The sequence below is a fragment of the Chiloscyllium punctatum genome, chromosome 21 (assembly GCF_047496795.1).
Source record: "Chiloscyllium punctatum isolate Juve2018m chromosome 21, sChiPun1.3, whole genome shotgun sequence".
Classification (NCBI taxonomy): Eukaryota; Metazoa; Chordata; class Chondrichthyes; order Orectolobiformes; family Hemiscylliidae; genus Chiloscyllium; species Chiloscyllium punctatum.
In genome coordinates, this window is record NC_092759.1 from 86,368,336 (window position 1) to 86,386,311 (window position 17,976).

Consider the following 17,976-nt stretch of genomic DNA (forward strand, 5'->3'; position numbering starts at 1 on the left):
AGAGAGAGAGGGACTCAGAGAGATGGAGAGGAATAGACAGAGAGAGGGACAGTAAGACAGAGACAGAGAGTTACAGAGAGAGAGAGACTGTGGGACGGAAAGACTGAGGGACAGAGAGACTGACAGCGAGAGAGGGGGACAGAGCGAGAGAGAGAGAGGGTGGGAGAGAGAGAGAGGGACAGAGAGACATAGAGAGAGAGACAAAGACGGAGGGACAAAGTGACAGAGAGAGAGGGACAGAAAGAGAGAGGGACAGAGAGAGAGAGGGACAGAGAGAGAGACAGAGAGAGAGATGGAGGGACACAGTGAGAGAGGGGCACAGAGAGAGAGGGACGGAGGGACACAGAGAAGGTGGGCAGAAAGAGAGAGAGATTGAGAGAGAGACAGAGAGAGAGGGACACAGTGAGAGAGAGAGGGACACGAAAAGAGAGAGGGGGACAGAGAGACAGAGAGGGAGAGAGGGACACGAAAAGAGAGAGGGGGACAGAGAGACAGAGAGGGAGAGAGGGACATAGAGAGAGGGGGGACAGAGAGAGAGAGCGAGAGACAGAGGGACAGAGGGACAGAAAGAGAGAGAGACAGACAGAAATGGATAGAGAGAGAGAAACTAAAAGTGAGAGAGTGAGGACAGAGAGACAGAATGTTAGAGGTACAGAGAGAGAGAGAGAGAGAGAGAGAGACAGCGAGAGAGGGACAGAGAGACTGAGGGACAGAGAGAGACAGAGGGAGAGAGGGAGAGGGAGAGGGACAGAGAGAGAGTGACAGAGAGAGAAAGGGACACAGAGAGGGGAGAGGGACAGAGAGAGAAGGACAGGGACAGAGAGAGGTACAGAGAGAGAGAGAAAGACAGAGAGAGAGGGTCAGAGCGACAAAGAGGGACAGGGAGATAGAGAGAGAGAGAGGCAGAGACAATGCGGACAAAGAGGGAGAGGTACAGAGAGACACAGAGAGAGAAAGGGACAGAGAGAGAGGGACAGAGAGAGAGAGGCACACAGAGAGAAGAGGACAGAGAGCGGGGGACAGTGAGAGGGTCAGAGAGAGAGAGGGACTCCGTGAGAGAGACGGACATAGAAAGAGAGAGGGGGACAGTGAGACAGAGAGAGAGAGAGAGAGAGAAAGAGAAACAGAGGTACAGAGAGAAAGAGGTAGACAGAGAGACTGAGGGACAGAGAGAGAGAGGGACAGAGAAACTGAGAGAGGGGGGTGGTGGACAGAGAGAGAAAGACAGAGAGAGAAGAAGAGACAGACAAAGAAGGACACAGAGTGAGAGGGGCAGAGACAATGAGGGAGAGAGAGAGTGAGGGACAGAGGGACAGAGAGAAATGGACAGAGAGAGAGGGACAGAGACAGAGAGGGACACACAGAGAGAGGGACATAGAGAGAGGTATACAGAGAGAGACACAGATAGAGAGAGGGACGCAGAGAGAGTGAGTAACACAGAGAGAGAAAGGGACAAAGAGTGAGAGACGCAGAGAGAGAGAGGGACAGAGATGGGGACATAGAGACAGAGACAGAGATTGACAGAGAGAGAGAGAGGGACAGAGAGAGAGGGGGTCAGAGAGACAGAGGGATAGAGAGAGAAAGAGTGGTAGAAAGAGAAAGAGAGATTTAGGGACACAGAGAGAGAGACACAGAGAGATAGGGACACACAGAGAGAGGAACAAAGAGAGAGAGGGACAAAGAGAGAGAGGGACAAAGAGAGAATGAAGGACACAGAGAGAGAGAGAGAGAGAGAGAGAGGGGGTGGAACAAAGAGACTCAGGGACATTGAGAGGGACAGAGAGAGAGAGAGAGAGTAGAGAGGGACAGAGAGAGAGAGAGAGAAAGAGAGGGACACAGAGATAGAGAGGAACAGCGACAGGGTAAGGGACACAGAATGACAGAAGGACAGAGAGAGAGAGTGGGTCACAATGAGAGAGCGAGACAGAGAAAGAGAGAGGGTAACAGAGAGACAGAGAGACAAAGAAAGAGAAGGACAGAGAGAGAGAGTCATAGAGAGAGAGAGGGACAAAGAGAGAGAGAGAGAGGGTCACAAAGAGAGTGAGGGACACAGAGAGAAAGGGACACAGAGAGAGAGAGAAACAGAGAGAGAAGGGGACTGAGAGAATGAGGGACACAGAGAGAATGAGGGACACAGAGAGAGGGACACAGAGAGAGGGACACAGAGAGGGAGGGACAGTGTGAGGGTCACAGTGACATTGAGGGACACAGAGAGAGATGGACACAGAGAGGGATGGACACACACGCAGAGAAAGAGAGACACAGATAGTGAGGGGGACAGAGAGAGAGGGGGGACAGAGAGAGACACACACACGGAGAGAGTGACGGACACAGAGAGACGGAGGGACACAGAGATAGAGGGACACAGATAGAGTGAGAGAGAGGGACATAGAGACAGAGAGGAACAGAGAGACAGAGAGAGAGAGGGACAGAGTGACAGCGAGAGTGAAAGGGACAGAGGGGCAAATTGAGAGAGAGCGGGAGACAGAGACCGAGGGATAGAGAGAGAGACAGAGAGAGAGAGAGAGAGAGAGAGAGAGAGAGAGAGAGAAAGAGAGAGAGAGAGAGAGAGAGAGAGAGAGAGAGAGAGCGAGAGACAGAGAGAGAGGGACACAGAGAGAGAGAGACAGAGAGAGACAGAGAGGCAGAGAGAGAGAGGGACTCAGAGAGATGGAGAGGAATAGACAGAGAGAGGGACAGTAAGACAGAGACAGAGAGTTACAGAGAGAGAGAGACTGTGGGACGGAAAGACTGAGGGACAGAGAGACTGACAGCGAGAGAGGGGGACAGAGCGAGAGAGAGAGAGGGTGGGAGAGAGAGAGAGGGACAGAGAGACATAGAGAGAGAGACAAAGACGGAGGGACAAAGTGACAGAGAGGGAGGGACAGAAAGAGAGAGGGACAGAGAGAGAGAGGGACAGAGAGAGAGAGGGACAGAGAGAGAGATGGAGGGACACAGTGAGGAGAGGGGCACAGAGAGAGAGGGACGGAGGGACACAGAGAAGGTGGGCAGAAAAAGAGAGAGATTGAGAGAGAGACAGAGAGAGAGGGACACAGTGAGAGAGAGAGGGACACGAAAAGAGAGAGGGGGACAGAGAGACAGAGAGGGAGAGAGGGACACGAAAAGAGAGAGGGGGACAGAGAGACAGAGAGGGAGAGAGGGACATAGAGAGAGGGGGGACAGAGAGAGAGAGCGAGAGACAGAGGGACAGAGGGACAGAAAGAGAGAGAGACAGACAGAGATGGATAGAGAGAGAGAAACTAAAAGTGAGAGAGTGAGGACAGAGAGACAGAATGTTAGAGGTACAGAGAGAGAGAGAGAGAGAGAGAGACAGCGAGAGAGGGACAGAGAGACTGAGGGACAGAGAGAGACAGAGGGAGAGAGGGAGAGGGAGAGGGACAGAGAGAGAGTGACAGAGAGAGAAAGGTACACAGAGAGGGGAGAGGGACAGAGAGAGAAGGACAGGGACAGAGAGAGGTACAGAGAGAGAGAGAAAGACAGAGAGAGAGGGTCAGAGCGACAAAGAGGGACAGGGAGGGAGAGAGAGAGAGAGGCAGAGACAATGCGGACAAAGAGGGAGAGGTACAGAGAGACACAGAGAGAGAAAGGGACAGAGAGAGAGGGACAGAGAGAGAGAGGCACACAGAGAGAAGAGGACAGAGAGCGGGGGACAGTGAGAGGGTCAGAGAGAGAGAGGGACTCCGTGAGAGAGACGGACATAGAAAGAGAGAGGGGGACAGTGAGACAGAGAGAGAGAGAGAGAAAGAGAAACAGAGGTACAGAGAGAAAGAGGTAGACAGAGAGACTGAGGGACAGAGAGAGAGAGGGACAGAGAAACTGAGAGAGGGGGGTGGTGGGACAGAGAGAGAAAGACAGAGAGAGAAGAAGAGACAGACAAAGAAGGACACAGAGTGAGAGGGGCAGAGACAATGAGGGAGAGAGAGAGTGAGGGACAGAGGGACAGAGAGAAATGGACAGAGAGAGGGGGACAGAGACAGAGAGGGACACACAGAGATAGGGACATAGAGAGAGGTACACAGAGAGAGACACAGATAGAGAGAGGGACGCAGAGAGAGTGAGTAACACAGAGAGAGAAAGGGACAAAGAGCGAGAGACGCAGAGAGAGAGAGGGACAGAGATGGGGACATAGAGACAGAGACAGAGATTGACAGAGAGAGAGAGAGGGACAGAGAGAGAGGGGGTCAGAGAGACAGAGGGACAGAGAGAGAAAGAGTGGTAGAAAGAGAAAGAGAGATTCAGGGACACAGAGAGATAGACACAGAGAGTAGAGAGAGAGAGGTACAAAGAGAGAGAGGGGACAAAGAGAGAATGAAGGACACAGAGAGAGAGAGAGAGAGAGAGAGGGGGTGGAACAAAGAGACTCAGGGACATTGAGACGGACAGAGAGAGAGAGAGAGAGAGTAGAGAGGGACAGAGAGAGAGAGAGAGAAAGAGAGGGACTCAGAGATAGAGAGGAACAGCGACAGGGTAAGGGACACAGAATGACAGAAGGACAGAGAGAGAGAGTGGGTCACAAAGAGAGAGCGAGACAGAGAAAGAGAGAGGGTAACAGAGAGACAGAGAGACAAAGAAAGAGAAGGACAGAGAGAGAGAGTCATAGAGAGAGAGAGAGAGGGACAAAGAGAGAGAGAGAGAGGGTCACAAAGAGAGTGAGGGACACAGAGAGAAAGGGACACAGAGAGAGAGGGACACAGAGAGAGAGAGGGACACGAAAAGAGAGAGGGGTCAGAGAGACAGAGAGGGAGAGAGGGACACAGAGAGAGGGGACGCAGAGAGAGAGAGCGAGAGACAGAGTGAGAGAGAGACAGAGAGACAGAGAGACAGAGGGACAGAAAGAGAGAGAGACAGACAGAGATGGATAGAGAGAGAGACTAAAAGAGAGAGAGAGGACAGAGAGACAGGATGTTAGAGGTACAGAGAGAGAGAGAGAGAGAGAGAGAGAGAGAGAGAGAGAGAGAGAGAGAGAGAGAGAGGGAGAGAGAGGGAGAGACAGCGAGAGCGAGACAGAGAGACAGAGAGACAGAGAGACAGAGAGACAGAGAGAAACAGAGGGACACAGAGAGAGATGGGGAGAGCGACAGAGAGACAGAGAGAGAGGGACAAAGAGACAGAGAGGGAGAGAGGGACAGAGAGAGAGAGGAACAGAGAGAGACAGAGGGAGAGAGGGACAGAGAGAGAAGGACAGGAACAGAGAGAGGTACAGAGAGAGATAAAAAGACAGAGAGAGACGGTCAGAGCGACAAAGAGGGACAGAGAGAGAGAGAAAGAGAGAAAGGGACAGAGAGAGAGGGACGGAGAGAGAGAGGCACACAGAGAGAAGAGGACAGAGAGAGTGGGGGAAAGTGAGAGGGTCAGAGAGACACACGGAGAGAGGGACAGGGAGAGAGAGGGACTCCGTGAGAGAGACGGACATAGAAAGAGAGAGGGGGGACAGTGAGACAGAGAGAGAGAGAGAGAGAAAGAGAAACAGAGGTACAGAGAGAAAGAGGTAGACAGAGAGACTGAGGGACAGAGAGAGAGAGGGACAGAGAAACTGAGAGAGGGGGGTGGTGGACAGAGAGAGAAAAACAGAGAGAGAAGAAGAGACAGACAAAGAAGGACACAGAGTGAGAGGGGCAGAGACAATGAGGGAGAGAGAAAGTGAGGGACAGAGGGACAGAGAGAGGGGGACAGAGACAGAGAGGGACACACAGAGAGAGGGACATAGAGAGAGGTACACAGAGAGAGACACAGATAGAGAGAGGGACGCAGAGAGAGTGAGTAACACAGAGAGAGAAAGGGACCAAAGAGAGAGAGACGCAGAGAGAGAGAGGGGGACAGAGATGGGGGCAGAGAGACAGAGACAGAGATTGACAGAGAGAGAGAGAGGCACAGAGAGAGAGGGGGTCAGAGAGACAGAGGGACAGAGAGAGAAAGACTGGTAGAAAGAGAAAGAGAGATTTAGGGACATAGAGAGAGAGAGAGACACAGAGATAGGGACACAGAGAGAGAGAGGGACAAAGAGAGAGGGAGGGACAGAGAGAGAGAGAGAAAGAGAGGGGAGAAGGTTACAGAGAGAGAAAGAGACAGAGAGAGGGAGGTCACAGAGAGAGAGTGAGAGAGGGACAGAGAGAGAGGGACAGAGAGAGAGACAGAGAGGGACAGAGAGACAGGGAGAGAGAGGGACAGAGAGACAGAGACCGAGGACAGAGAGAGAGAGAGGGAAAGAGAGACTGAGAGAGAGTGAGAGAGACACAGATAGAGAGAAGGGCAGAAAGACAGAGAGAGTGAGAGGGGACAGATGGACAAATTGAGAGAGAGAGCGAGAGGGAGACAGAGACCGAGGGGACAGAGAGAGAGAGGGACAGAGAGACTGAGAGACAGTGAGAGTGACACAGATAGAGAGAAGGGCAGAAAGGCAGAGAGAGTGAGAGGGTGAGATGGACAAATTGAGAGCGAGAGCGAGAGGGAGACAGAGACCGAGGGACAGTGAGAGAGAGAGGGAGACTGAGAGAGAGAGGGGACGCAGAGAGAGAGAGAGAGACAGACAGACAGACAGAGAGAGGGACAGAAACACAGAGAGAGAGAGAGGGACAGAGAGAGAGAGAGAGACTGAGGGACGGAGAGACTGAGGGACAGAGAGAGGGACAGAGAGAGAGGGACACAGGGAGAGAGAACAGGGAGGGACAGAGAGAGAGGGACAGAGAGACAGAGAGACACAGAGAGAGAGGCGGTCAGAGAGACAGAGAGTGGGACAGAGAGAGAGACAAGGATAGAGAGACAGAGAGAGAGGGATGGAGGGACAGAGAGAGAGAGAGGGACACAGAGAGGGAGAGAGTGACAGAGAGAGGGGCAGAGAGACAGGAGTGCAGAGAGAGAAAGGGACAGAGAGATAGAAAGAGAGAGGAACACAGTGAGAGAGAGAGGGACACAGAAAGAGAGAGGGACACAGAGAGACACACAGAGAGAGGGACAGAGAGACAGAGAAGGAAGGTTAGAGAGACAGAGGGACAGAGAGACACAGGGAGAGAAAGAGAGAAAGAGTGGGATAGGGACAGAGAGAGAAGGGGGCAGAGAGAGAGCGACGGAGAGACAGCGGGACAGAGAGACAGAGAGAGATGGACAGAGAGACAGAGGGACACAGAGACACAGAAAGAGGGAGAGTGACAGAGACAGAGTGAGAGGGAGAGATCAGCGAGACAGACGGACAGAAAGAGAGAGAGGGAGACAGAGAGAAAGGGATAGAGAGAGAGACTGAGACTGAGAGAGAGGGACAGAGAGACAGAGTGATAGAGGGAAAGAGTGATAAAGGGACAGAGAGAGAGAGGGACAGAGAGAGAGAGGGACACAGAGAGAGAGAGTGGGACAGAGAGGCAGAGAGAGAGAGAGACAGAGGGACACAGGGAGAGAGGGGGAGAGCGACAGGGAGACAGAGAGAGAGGGAGAGAGGGACACAGAGAGGGAGAGGGACACAGAGATAGAGAGGGACAGAGGGAGAAGAGAGAGAGAGAGACAAGAACAGAGAGAGGGACACAGAGAGAGAGAAAGACAGAGAGAGAGAGGGACAGAGAGACAAAGAGGGACACAGAGAGAGAGGGGCAGAGACAATGAGGGACAGAGAAAGAGGGGCAGAGAGACAGAGAGAGAAAGGGACAGAGAGAGACGGACAGACAGAGGGAGAGAGAGAGGGAGAGAGAGACAGACAGACAGAGGGAGAGAGAGAGGGAGAGAGAGAGGGAGAGAGACTCAGTGAGGGAGGAGAGGGACAGAGAGACAGAGTGAGAGCGCGGGCAGTGAGACACAGAGAGACGGGGACAGAGAGACAGTGAGAGAGAGGGAAAGAGAAAAAGAGGGACAGAGAGGGACAGAGAGAGACAGAGAGACAGAGTGAGTGAGGGACAGAGAGACAGAGGGCCAGAGAGAGAGAGAGAGGTAGACAGAGAGAGGCACCGAGATACCGAGGCACAGAGAGAGAGAGGGACAGAGAGACAGAGAGAGAGGGGCAGAGAGACGGAGGGACACAGAGAGGGGGAGAGTGACAGGGAGAGAGAGGGACAGGGTCAGAGAAAGGGACAGAGAGAGAAAGAGAGAGAGGGACAGAGAGAGACAGAGAGGGACACAGAGAGCGAGGGGCAGAGACAATGAGGGGCAGAGACAATGAGGGGCAGAGAGAGAGGAGAGACGGACAGAGAGACACAGAGAGAGAAAGGGACAGAGAGAGTGGGACAGAGAGAGAGAGGAACAGAGAGGGAGAGCGACATAGAGAGAGAGGGACACAGAGAGGGACACAGACAGAGAGAGGGACGCAGAGAGTGAGGAACACAGAGAGAGAAAGGGGACAAAGAGAGAGACGCAGAGAGAGACAGGGACATAGATGGGGACAGAGAGACAGAGAGAGATGGACAGAGAGAGAGGGACAGTGGGACAGAGGGACAGAGAGAGAAAGAGGGTTAGAAAGAGAAAGAGAGAGTGAGAGACACAGAGTGAGAGGGACAGAGAGAGAGGGGGACACAAAGAGAGAAAGGCGAAATACAGAGAGAGGAGGACACAGAGAGAGCCAGATACAGAGAGAGAGAGAGAGAGAGAGAGAGAGAGAGAGAGAGAGAGAGAGAGAGAGAGAGAGAGGGACTCAGAGAGAGGGGGTCACAGAGAGAGAGGTACACCGAAAGAGAGGAGGACAGAGAGAGTGAGGGACACAGAGAGAGTGAGGGACATAGAGAGAGAGACACGGAGAAAGAGCGAGTGAGGGACACAGAGAAAGAGGGACACAGAGAGAGGGAGAAAGAGAGTGAGGGATAGTTTGAGGACACAGAGACCCGGAGGGACCCAGAGAGAGACGGACACAGAGAGGGATGGACACAGACACACAGAAAGAGAGACACACAGAGAGTGGGGGTACACAGAGATAGACACACACAGAGAGACTGACGGATGCAGAGAGAGAGAGGGACACACAGAGAGAGGAACACAGAGAGAGGGACGGATAGAGAGAGAGGGACACAGAGAGACAGGGGACACAGAGAGAGAGAGACAGAGTGAGGGGGGACAGAGAGATGGGGGGTCATAGAGAGAGACACAGAGAGAGAGAGTGACGGACACAGAGAGACAGAGGGACATAGCGAGAGAGGGATACAGAGAGAGGGAGGCACAGAGAGAGGGAGAGTGAGAGGGACAGAGAAAGAGATGGACAGAGAAAGAGAGAGGGTCACAGAGAGAGAGAGAGAGACAGAGACAGAGAGACAGAGACAGAGAGGAACACAGAGAGGGAGAAAGAGACAGAGAGAGAGGGACACTCAGAGAGAGAGACAGGGAAACACAGAGAGAGGGACAGAGAGACAGAGATGGAGAGGGACAGAGAGAGAGGGACAGAGAGAGAGGGACAGAGAGAGAGGGACAGTGAGACAGAGGTGGACATGGAAAGAGACAGAGAGACAGAGAGACACAGAGAGAGAGGGACAAGGACAGAGACAGATTGAGAGAGAGAGAGACGAAAGACAGAGTGCCAGAAAGGGAGAGAGAGGGAGACAGAGAGAGAGGGAGAGAGAGAGAGAGAGAGAGAGAGAGAGAGAGAGAGAGAGAGAGAGAGAGAGAGAGAGAGAGACTGAGAGAGAGAGGGGGGGACAGAGAGACAGAGAGACAGAGGGACACAGAGAGAGACAGCGAGAACGATAGAGAGAGAGAGAGAGAGAGAGAGAGTATATATAAAGAGAGGGGTACAGAGACAGCGAGAAGGATACAGAGAGAGGGGGGGACAAAGAGACAGAGGGCCAGAGAGAGGGACAGATAGCGAGAGCGAGGGTGGGATAGAGGAGAGAGAGAGACAGAGACAGAGGGACACGGAGAGATAGAGAGGGAGAGCGACAGAGAAAGGGACACACAGAGAGAAGGACACACAGAGAGAGTGGGTCACAGAGAGATAGTGAGACAGAGAAAGAGAGAGGGTACCAGAGAGAGAGAGAGGGACAGAGAAAGAGAGGGGACAGAGAGAGGGAGGGTCACAGAGAGAGAGAGGGACAAAGAGAGAGATGGTCACAGAGAAAGAGAAGGAAAGATAGAGAGAGAGGGAAACAGAGAGGGAGACGGACACAGAGAGCTAGAGAGACACAAAGAGGGAGAGGGAAGAGAGACAGAGAGTGAGAGAGACTGAGACAGGGGGGACAGAAAGAGAGAGAGAGGGAGACAGAGAGAGGGACAGAGAGAGACTGATGGACAGAGATAGAGAGAGAGGGAGAGCGACAGAGAGACAGAGAGGGAGAGAGGGGGAATAGAGAGGGAGAGGGACAGAGAGAGAGAGATTGAAAGAGAGAGGGGACTCAGAGCGGGAGAGGGACAGAGAGAGGGACAAAGAGAAAGACAGAGAGAGAGGGACACAGAGACAAAGAGGGACACAGCTAGAGAAGGGCAGAGACAATGAGGGACAGAGAGAGAGAGAGGGACAGAGAGATAGGGGACACAGTGAGAGAGAGATGCACAGAGAGAGAGGGACAGTGAGACAGAGAGAGAGGGACTGAGAAACAGAGGGACAGAGAGGCACAGAGAGAAAGAGAGAGGGGACAGACAGAGAGAGGGACAGAAAGACCGAGGGACAGAGAGAGAATGGGACAGAGAGACAGGGAGAGAAAGGGACAGAGTGACTGAGAGAGAGAGAGAGAGGAACAGAGAGACCGAGTGATAGAGGAACAGAGACACAGAGGGACAGAGAGAGAAAGAGAGTGAGAGAGAGACTGAGAGACCGAGGGACAGTGATACAGAGAGAGAGAGGGACAGGGAGACAGCGGGACACAGAGAGGGGAGAGGATCAGGGAGTGCGCGAGGGACAGGGTCAGAGAGAGGGACAGAGAGAGAGAAAGGCAGAGAGAAAGTGGGACACAGGGACAAAGAGGGACACAGAGTGAGGGGGCAAAGACAATGAGGGACAGTGAGAGAGAAGGACAGAGAGATACAGACAGAGAAAGGGACAGAGAGAGAGCGACAGAGACAGAGAGGGACACAGAGAGAGGGACAAAGAGAGAGAGGGGGACAGAGAGAGAGGGGGACAGAGAGAGAGAGAGAGGCACAGAGAGAGAGAGAGAGGCACAGAGAGAGACAGAGAGACAGAGTGAGAGAGGGACAGAGTGAGAGGGGTAGACAGAGAGAGGGACAGAGAGAACGAGGGACAGAGAGAGAGAGAGAGAGAGAGGGACAGAGAGACCGAGTGATAGAGGGACGGCGAGACAGAGGGACAGAGAATGATAGGGAGACTGAGAGACCGAGGGACAGAGAGACAGAGAGTGAAAGGGACGCAGAGAAAGAGAGGACAGATAGAGAGAGAGGGAAGCAGAGAGGGAGACAGAAACCGAGAGATAGAGAGACACACAAAGGGGGAGAGAGAGAGACATAGAAAGAAAGACACAGAGAGAGAGGAACAGAGAGAGAGAGATAGGGACAGGATTAGAGAGAGGGAGAGAGAGAAATTGAGAGAGAGAGAGGCACAGAGAGGGACACAGAGAGAAAGGGACACGGAGAGAGTGACAGAGAGATAGGGACAGAGAGAGTGACGGACACAGAGAGAGAGGGACAGAGAAAGAGACAGAGAGAGAGAGCGGGACAAAGAGAGAGGGACACAGAGAGAGATAGAGAGAGAGGGTTCAGGGATAGAGAGAGATCGAGAGAGAGGGATACAGAGAGAAAGAGAGAGGGACAGAGAGAGAGAGAGAGGGACACAGAGAGAGTGACAGGTAGAGAGAGAGATAGGGATACAGAGAGAAAGGGACACAGAGAGAGTGAGGAACTCAGAGAGAGAAAGGGACAAAGAGAGAGAGACGCAGAGAGAGCGAGGACAGAGATGCGGACAGAGAGACAGAGAGAGAGATGGACAGAGAGAGAGGGACACAAAGAGAGAGGGGGACAGAGAGAGTGAGGGACAGAGAGAGAGAGGGACAGAGAGAGAGAGGGACAGAGAGAGAATGATGGACAGAGAGAGAGAGGGACACAGAGAAAGTGATGGACAGAGAGAGAGAGGGACAGAGAGAGAGTGAAGGACAGAGAGAGAGAGGGACACAGAGAAAGTGATGGACAGAGAGAGAGAGGGACAGAGAGAGAGAGGGACAGAGAGAGAGGGGGACAGAGAGTGAGGGGGACAGAGAGTGATGGGGACAGAGAGTGAGGGGGACAAAGAGTGAGGGGGACAAAGAGTGAGGGGGACAAAGAGTGAGGGGGACAGAGAGTGAGGGGGGAACACAGAGAGAGAAACACACACACAGAGTGACGGATACAGAGAGAGGGAGGGACAGAGAGAGGGAGGGACAGAGAGAGAAGGTCACAGAGAGACAGAGGGACAGAGAACGAGGGGGGGTCTGAGAGAGAGAGTCTCACAGAGAGAGAGTGAGAGAGGGACAGAGAGAGAGGTACACAGAGAGAGAGGGACAGAGAGAGAGAGGGACAGAGAGAGAGTGACAGAGAGAGAGAGTGACAGAGAGAGAGAGGGACAGAGAGAGAGAGGGACAGAGAGAGAGAGGGACAGAGAGAGAGAGAGAGGGACAGAGAGAGAGAGAGAGAGGGACAGAGACAGAGAGCGGGACAGAGAGGCAGAGGCCGAGGGACAGAGAGAGAGAGGGACAGAGGGACTGAGAGAGAGAGAGAGAGAGAGAGATAGAGAGAGACAGGGGCAGAGGGACAGAGAGAGTGAGATGGACAGATGGACAAATTGAGAGAGAGAGAGAAAGAGGGAGACAGAGAACGAGGGACAGAGAGACAGAGAGAGAGAGGCGGGGGGGGGGGACACAGAGATAGCGGGACACAGAGAGAGGGAGGCAGACGGACATAGCGACAGAGAGAGATGGACAGTGAAGGTGAGAGGAACACAGAGAGAGAGAGACAGACAGAGAGACAGAGAGAGAGAGGGACAGGCAGAGAGAGAGAGAGAGAGAGAGAGAGAGAGAGAGATTGAGGGACGGAGACTGAGGGACAGAGACAGGGACTGAAAGAGAGGGATACAGGGAGAGAGAGCGAGGGAATGACAGAGAGAGAGGGATGGAGCTACAGATTGAGAGAGGGACACAGAGAGGGAGAGAGTGACAGAGAGAGAGAACGGGACAGCGACAGAGAGAGGGACACGAGAGAGAGAGAGAAAAACAGAGAGAGAGAGGGAGAGGGGCACAGACAGAGAGTGACAGAGAGAGAGACACACAGAGAGGGGAAGGGTACAGAGAGATTGAGAGGGACAGGGACAGAGAGAGGGACAGAGAGATAGAGAAAGACAGAGAGAGAGAGAGACAGAGAGACTGAGGGAGAGAGAGGAACAGAGAGACCAAATGATAGAGGGACAGTGAGACAGAGGGACAGAGAGACTGAGGGAGAGAGAGGAACAGAGAGACCGAATGATAGAGGGACAGAGAGACAGAGGGACAGAGAGACTGAGGGAGAGAGAGGAACAGAGAGACCGAATGATAGAGGGACAGTGAGACAGAGGGACAGAGAGACTGAGGGAGAGAGAGGAACAGAGAGACCGAATGATAGAGGGACAGTGAGACAGAGGGACAGAGAGACTGAGGGAGAGAGCGGAACAGAGAGACCGAATGATAGAGGGACAGTGAGACAGAGGGACAGAGAGACTGAGGGAGAGAGAGGAACAGAGAGACCGAATGATAGAGGGACAGTGAGACAGAGGGACAGAGAGACTGAGGGAGAGAGAGGAACAGAGAGACCGAATGATAGAGGGACAGTGAGACAGAGGGACAGAGAGACTGAGGGAGAGAGAGGAACAGAGAGACCGAATGATAGAGGGACAGTGAGACAGAGGGACAGAGAGACTGAGGGAGAGAGAGGAACAGAGAGACCGAATGATAGAGGGACAGAGAGACAGAGGGACAGAGAGAGAGAGTGAGAGAGGGAGACTGAGAGACAGAGGGACACAGAACGAGAGAGGGCGAACGACAGAAAGACAGAGAGAGAGAGAGAGGGGCAGAGAGATAGAGAGGGAGGAAGGGACACAGAGAGAAAGAGGGAGACGGACAGAGAGAGAGAGGGACAGAGAGAGAGAGGGACAGAGAGAGAGAGGGACAGAGAGAGAGAGGGGATCACAGAGAGAGAGAGGGACACAAAGTGAGAGGGGGACAGTGAGAGCGAGGGACAGAGAGAGTGAGGGGCACCGAGAGAGTGAGGGACACAGAGAGAGAGAGGGACACACACAGAGAGAGAGGGACAGAGAGAGAGAGAGAGAGGGACAGAGAGAGAGAAGGACAGTGTGATAGACATAGAAACAGTGAGGGACACAGAGAGAGGGACACAGAGAGCGTGATGGACACACACAGAGAGAAAGAGAGACACACAGGGAGAGGGGGTCACAAAGAGATGGGGGAAACAGAGAGTGAGGGACAGTGTGATAGACATAAAGACAGTGAAGGACTCAGAGAGAGAGACAGAGAGAGTGATGGACGCACACAGAGAGAACGTGAGACACACAGAGAGAGAGGCACAGACAGAGAAACCGAGGGACAGAGAGACACAGAGAGAGGGACAGAGGGACAGAGGGAGGTATGCAGAGAAAGAGGGACAGAGAGACCAAGGGACAGAGAGAGAAAGGGACAGAGAGAGAAAGGGACAGAGAGAGAAAGGGACAGAGGGACAACGATAGAGAGGAAGAGAGGGACACAGAGAGAGATAGGGAGGGACAGAGAGACAGTGGGAAAGAGAGAGAGGGGTCAAAAAGACAGAGAGAGAGGGACAGAGAGACAGACAGAGAGAGGGAGACAGAGAAACATTGGGACAGAGAGACACACACAGAGAGAGGGAGAGAGAGAGAGAGACAGAGACAGAGTGACATGGGACAGAGAGAGAGGTAGACAGAGAAAGAGGTACAGAGACCGAGAGACAGAGAGAGAGAGAGGGACAGAGAGACAAAGAGAGACAGGGACAGAGAGACTGAGGGAGAGAGAGGGGCAGAGAGACCGAATGATAGAGGGACAGTGAGACAGAGGGACAGAGAGAGAGAGAATGAGAGAGGGAGACTGAGAGACCGATGGACAGAGACAGAGAGAGACAGAGAGAGACAGAGAGACATTGAAAGAGAGAGGGAGCGCGACAGAGAGACAGAGAGAGAGAGAGGGACAGAGAGAGACAGAAGGACAGAGAGACAGAGAGGGAGAGAAGGAAACAGACACAAAGTGAGGTACAGAGAGAGAGAGAGAAACGGAGAGAGAGGAAGAGGGACAGAGAGAGAGAGTGACAGAATGAGAGAGGGACACAGAGAGGGGAGAGGGACACAGACACAGAGAGGGACAGGGACAGAGAGAGGGACAGGGACAGAGAGAAAGACACAGACAGAAAGAGGGTCAGAGAGAAACAGAGTGCGAGGGGCAGAGACAATGAGGGACAGAGAGAGAGAGGGACAGAGTGACGGAGAGAGAGAAATGGACAGAGAGTGAGAGGGACACAGAGAGAGAGAGGGACACACAGAGAGAGAGAGGGACAGAGAGAGAGAGAGAGAGGGACACAGAGAGAGAGAGAGAGAGGGGGACAGAGAGAGAGAGGGGGACAGAGAGAGAGAGGGGGACAGAGAGAGAGAGAGAGAGGGGGACAGAGAGAGAGGGGGGGACAGAGAGAGAGAGGGGGACAGAGATGGACACAGTGAGAGAGAGAGACACACACAGAGAGAGAGAGTGACAGAGAGACACAGGGAGAGACGGACAGAGAGAGAGAGACTCTCAGTGAGAGGGGGAGGGACATAGAAAGAGAAAGCGGGACAGTGAGATACAGAACGAGAGAGGGACAGAGAGACAGAGAGAGAGAGTGAGAGAGAGAGAGAGAGAGAGAGAGACTGAGTGACAGAGGGACAGAGAGAGAGAGAGAGGTAGACAGAGAAAGAGGGACAGAGAGAGACCGACGGACAGAGAGAGAGAGGGACAGAGAGACAGAGAGAGAGGGACAGAGAGACCGAATGATAGAGGGACAGATAGACAGAGGGACAGAGAGAGAGAGTGAGAGAGGGAGACTGCGAGACCGACGGACAGAGTAACTGAGGGACACAGAAAGAGAGAGGGATAGCGACGGAGAGACAGAGAGAGAGAGAGATGGACAGAGTGATAGAGAGGGAGACGGACAGAGAGAAAGAGAATGACAGAGAGAGAGCGGGACACAGAGAGAGAGAGAGGGACAGAGAGTGAGAGAGGGACAGAAAAGACAGAGAGGGACAGGGAGATAGAGAGGGAGACGGACAGATAGAGAGTGACAGAGAGAGTGAGGGACTCAGAGGGGAGAGGGACAGAGAGAGAGGGACTGAGAGAGAGAGCGACAGACAGAGAGAGGGAGAGAGTGACAGAGAGAGAGAGAGAGATGGACAGAGAGAGAGAGTGACAGAGAGAGAGGGACACGAGAGGGGAAAGGCACAGAGAGAGGGGGACAGGGACAGATAGAGGGAAAGAGAGAGAGAAAGACAGAGAGAGAGGGAAAGAGAGACAAAGAGGGTCACAGAGCGAGGGGAAGCGACAGAGAGGGACAGAGAGAGAGAGAGCAAGTGAAAGCGAGGTACGGACAGAGACAGAGAGGGACACAGAGAGTGAAGGTCAGAGAGAGGGAGAAAGGGACAGAGAGTGAGAGGGACACAGAGAGAGGGACAGAGAGAGAGCGGGGCAGAGACAGTGAGTGGGACAGACGGTGACAGAGGGACACAGTGAGAGAGAGAGAGGGACACAATGAGAGAGAGAGCGAGAGAGAGACAGAGAAGAGAGAGAGGGTCAGAGAGACACAGAGAGAGAAGGACAGAGAGAGAGGGGGACTCAGAGGGAGAGAGAGACATAGAAAGAGAGAGAGGGACAGTGAGACACAGAGAGAGAGAGGGCCAGAGAGAGAGGGACAGAGGGACAGAGGGAGAGAGGGACAGACAGAGAAAGATGGACAGAGGGACCAAGGGACAGAGAGAGAAAGAGGGACACAGATTGAGTGGGACGCAGTGAGGGAGAAAAGGACAGAAAGTGAGAGGAACACAGAGAGAGTGACAGAGGGACACAGAGTGTAGGGGACGGAGAGAGAGAGGTGGACAGAGAGAGAGAGGGATAGAGAGAGAGAGATGGACAGAGGGAGAGTGGGACAGAGAGACAGCGAGAGAGGGACAGAGAGACAGTGACAGGGACTGAGACAGAGGGACAGAGAGAGGGACTCAGTGAGAGAGAGGGGGACATAGAAAGAGAGAGAGGGACAGAGAGACACAGAGAGAGAGAGGGACAGAGACACAGAGAGGGAGAGAGCCACACACACACACAGAGAGAGGGACAGAGAGAGAGAAACAGAGAGAGGGGGGAGAGGGACAGAGAGAGGGACAGAGAGAGAGGGAAAGACAGAGAGAGAGGGACAGAGAGGCAAAGAGGGACACAGAGAGTGAGGGGCAGAGACGATGAGGGACACAGAGAGTGAGGGACAGCGAGAGGGTGAAAGGGACAGAGAGTGAGAGGGACACAGAGAGAGAGAGGGAGAGTGACAGAGAGACAACAGGACAGAGAGACAAAAAAGAGGAACAGAGAGAGAGAGCGGGACAAAGAGACAGAGAGAGAGTCAGAGAGGTAGAGGGGTAGAGGGTCATAGAGAGAGAGAGAGAGGGGGACAGAGAAAGAGAGAGACAGAGAGAGAGAGGGTCACAGAGAGAGAGTGAGAGAGGGACACAGAGAGAGAGGGACAAAGAGAGAGAAAGGGTCACAGAGAGAGAGAGGGTTGCAGAGAGAGAGATGGACAGAGAGAGAGAGGGACAGACAGAGAGGGACAGAGACAGAGAGGGACACAGATTGAGAGACGCAGTGAGGGAGAAACGGACAGAGAGTGAGAGGAACACAGAGAGTGACACAGGGACACAGTGAGTAGGGGAGAGAGAGAGGGTGCAGAGAGGGAGTGGGACAGAGAGACACAGGGAGCGAGGGACAGAGAGACTGCGAGTGAGTGGGACAGAAAGAGAGAGAGGGACAGAGAGAGAGACACAGTGAGAGAGAGGGGGACATAGAAAGAGAGAGA